Below are 4,207 nucleotides of genomic sequence, written 5' to 3' on the forward strand. Positions count from 1 at the left end.
ACAGGTCGGACTTCCCGGCCTGCGACCTGACCTGGTCCTGGCACGAGGCGAGGAAGCCTTGATCCTGGACGTCTGCTGCCCTTTCGACAACAGACTGCAGGCGTTCCAGGAAGCCCGGAGGCTTAAGGAGGAGAAGTACGCCCCCCTACAGCGACATCTCCTCCGACGGTTCCAGCGCGTCTCCATCGAAGCCATCGTCGTCGGCTGCCTGGGGTCGTGGGATCTGGCGAACGATCGTGTCACCCGCAGACTGTGTTCTAAGAACTATCTGCGAACAATGAAACGCTTGTGCGTCAGTGACACGATCGCGGCTTCCACGGACATCTACCGCCGCCACATTGGAGTGCAGTGACATTGTATATAGCCAAAGTTTTTAGAGTTGCGAATTTTTCATGTTTTTAGACTTATACACCTTTACAGTTTTACCGTTTTTAACCTATTTGTATTAACAGTTTTAGCCCTTTCGTTACCAGATTTTAACTTATACTCTTATACCAAGTTTTCTATTTGAGTTTTTCCTAATCATTATGATGTTATTATGTATGTAATATTGAATAAAAAGTCTGTTGCAGAGTGGCGCCGGCTCTTCACCTTGCAGAGTGGCGCCGGCTCTTCACCGGGTGAAACGGAACAGCAGCAGCAGGCCACCGCCTCATCCACCCAAAATGCCGCCGCAGGACCCTCTACACAGGAGGTCCTGCCTACCCCCCTGCCAGGCGGCGTTGAGGATGCGGCGGGCAGCCCAGCTGACCACCAGGCAGCACAATTGAGTTCCCCCTCGGAGGAGTACTGCGGTCCTGCAGAGGGGGAGCCTCCAGAGCAGACTGCGGGGCGAGCCATTGGGAGCCCACCACCACGTTCTCCCGAGGCCATGACACCCCGCAGAGTCGACCGACACAGCGGCAGCACATACGGCACCCAGGGGGAGGTGGCCGACACCGCCGGCCCAGAGAGTGCCTGGATCTTAGCCGAGATGACGGCGGAGCTGCGGGCACTAAGCCGGTTGCCCGTATCTGAGGAGGAGTGGGCGCGGTTCGAAACCATTCTGGACCGCGCAGAGGCAGCCATTACTGACCACCTGAGGCTGCCCAATCGGGACTCGCGCCAAACACCATCTCGGCGCGAGATTAACCCCGATAACCCCTCCCAGATACAGGCTCTCTACAGGAGGAACCGGCGCCGAGCCGTCCGGCTGATTGTGGAGGGCCCTTCGCAGCTCTGCCCCATCGACCCAGGCACGCTTCACGACTACTTCACCCGCCTCTGGTCCCCGGTAGCAGTGGACACAACAATACTCAGGACGCGAGCCCCCACCAACGAAGAACTGGACCTCTGCCCCTTCTTGGATGAAGAGGTCGCAGCCAAGCTCCGAAGGTGCGAGAGTACAGCTCCGGGAGAGGACCGCCTCACTTACCACCACTGGAGGCAGGTAGATCCTGAAGGGCGGTACCTTGCGGCGGTATTCAACGTCTGCCTCAAGTACCGTCGCACAACCCGGAGCTGGAAGTCGACGAGGACGATCCTCATTCACAAGAAGGGCGACCGCGAGGACCCCACAAACTGGCGACCCATTGCCCTTGGTCGAACGATCGCCAAACTGTATGCCGGATGTCTCACCCCCCGGCTGCAGCGGTGGTTGGGCGACCATGCGGTACTTTCCAGGTGTCAGAAGGGCTTCCTGCCGCAGGATGGGGTGTTCGAACACAACTTCGTGCTGCAGGGACGCCTGGACGACGCCAGGACGGGAGGTGGGGAGCTGTGCGTGGGGTTCCTCGACTACGCCAACGCCTTCGGCTCGGTCGCACATGAGGCCCTCGTTGACGCTGTCCGCGGCGCCGGCGCGGGGGAGCCCTTCGCGGAGATCGTGGAGGAACTCTACCGCGCCAACACCACCTGCGTCGTGGCAGCTGACGGCACCACGGAGCCCATCACCATCGGAGCGGGCCTACGCCAAGGCTGTCCCCTGAGCGGCCTGCTTTTCAACCTAGTGGTGGATCCCATCATCAGAGCGGTGCAGGGAGACGATAGGCAACACAACATCCTTGCCTACGCCGATGATCTGACACTGCTCGCCGGGGATCCCGCCACCTTGCAGCGCCACCTCAACGTGGTGACGGCCCTTTCGGACCCGCTCGGGCTGCGGCTGAAGCCCGCCAAGTGCCGCACCCTCCACCTGTCCGGGCGCTACCCGGTGGGCACACGGCCCACCACTTTCACCGTGGGGAGCGTCCCGGTCCCGGCACTAGCGGACTTCGAGGAGCACCGATTCCTGGGGCGTCCTGTGGGGTTTCGGGTGCTACCGGACCAGACGACGGTCCACGAGGCCATCCATCTCGGCAGACGGCTGCTCTCCTCCATGCTCACGCCATGGCAGAGGCTGGATTCTATCAAAACATTCCTGTACCCAGCCCTCAACTTCGCCATGCGGGTGGGTCTTGCCAGCAAAGGAGAGTGGTATCGCTTGGACGAGGAGCTTCGCCCGCTGATCAAGAAGACCTTGTACGTGCCGGCAAGAGCATCAAATGAGTATGTGTACGGGAGTGCACAAGCCGGCACTGCAGGAATCACTCTTGCGGCGGAGCTCAGCGACATCTGCCGAGTGGACGGGGCCTTCAAGCTCCTGTCGTCGACCGATCTGGATGTCCGGGAGCGAGCGAGAGAGGAGCTCAACCGGGTGGTGTCGAGGCGGCTGAGGCGATCGGCGGACACGGGCGACACCGAGGCCTACCTCTCAGGCGAAACGGAGGTTGACTTCCGGCAGACTGCGACCCAGCTGCAGTCTGTCTGGACGGAGGCACGCAAAGCCTCCCGTCGCCTTTCCGTCGCCTGGGAACTTCTAGACCAGGGTGCCCGCATTACCTGCGGAGAGGCCACGGTGTCACCGCGGAACCGCAACAAGCTGATTAAGATCCTTCGGGCCATCCTCAACCAGGACCGGGACCGTTCTCTCCAGGAGAAGCCGTCCCAGGGCAAGACGATGGCATGCGTGGCGGCGGAACCCGCCAGTTTCCCCTTCATGAGGTCCGGCCGCTACACCCGCTTCAAGGAGTGGCGCTTCATTCACCGAGCCCGGCTGAATCTCCTCCCCCTGAACGGCACAAGAACGTGGGTGCCCGCAGCTGACAAGAGATGCCGACGCTGCGGGTACGAGGAGGAGACCCTGCCGCACGTCCTTTGCCACTGTATGCGGCAGAGCCGGGTCATGACGGAGCGCCACAACGCCATCGTTGCGCGCCTCAAGAAGGCGGCCCTGGAGCGGTTCACCGTCATCGGGGAGAACCAGCAGGTCGGCGTCCCCGGCTTGCGACCCGACCTCGTCCTGGCCCGTGGTGAGGAAGCCCTGATCCTGGACGTCTGCTGTCCCTTCGACAACCGTTTGCAGGCGTTCCAGGAGGCTCGGAGGGTCAAGGAGGAGAAGTACGCCCCTCTAAAGCGTGATCTCCTCCAGCGGTTCCAGCGCGTCTCCGTCGACGCCATCATCGTTGGCTGCCTCGGCTCGTGGGACCCGGCCAACGATCGTGTCTGCCGCAGGTTTTGTTTCAAGAACTACCTGCGGACAATGAAAAGACTCTGCGTGTCAGACACGATCGCCGCCTCTACGGACATCTACCGTGGCCATATAGGCGTCTTGTAAATAGTTGTGTCCTTTTTTTTCCGAGAAGCGATACCGCGTTTGTCATACACTTTTATCCATTAGCCTTTGCCGTTTCCTGTCATGTTCTATAACCATTTATATTGTTTCTGTAATAAGAATAATAAACATATCTGTTCTTATCAGCTTAATATCTGATACGGATCCTATTTGGATCCAAGATAATAAACTTATTTTTGCAATGCGGCGGAGTGCTTGAAGCTTGCTTCACCTCCGCCACGGGTTGGCCCGGTATTGCACTACCTCCGGGATCGGCCCACTCACCCCTGCGGGGGTGAGTTCGACAATAAATTCAATGACAGAAAGAGTGTTCGAATTTACCAAGGATTTCTAGGTAAACGGCGTGGGTGCGGCGAGTGTCCGAGACGGTGGCGTCACGCCGCCCCGGCTGACGCGGTATTCGCGTGCGGGGAGTGCGCCAGCTGTGTTTACACTTACGATTGCTGTGGGAAAATAAATGTTTCTGTGGAAATTTCATAATTGGAGGCACCCCCCTCCTTTTTTTGGTTATGTTCACACGTACATACTCAAGTTTTTATTTTTTTAAACATCCCT

The 4,207-nt window shown here is 59.1% G+C and overlaps 1 non-coding gene across 1 annotated transcript; it reads left to right on the forward strand.

Moving 5' to 3' along the window:
- The first annotated feature begins 3,734 nt into the window (after window positions 1-3,734).
- Window positions 3,735-3,917, forward strand: LOC142766258 (U2 spliceosomal RNA). Its single transcript, XR_012884444.1, has one exon. It is a non-coding gene; the product is annotated as a U2 spliceosomal RNA (small nuclear RNA).
- Window positions 3,918-4,207: the final 290 nt, after the last annotated feature.

Source organism: Rhipicephalus microplus, chromosome 6 (assembly GCF_043290135.1).
Source record: "Rhipicephalus microplus isolate Deutch F79 chromosome 6, USDA_Rmic, whole genome shotgun sequence".
NCBI classification, from domain to species: domain Eukaryota; kingdom Metazoa; phylum Arthropoda; class Arachnida; order Ixodida; family Ixodidae; genus Rhipicephalus; species Rhipicephalus microplus.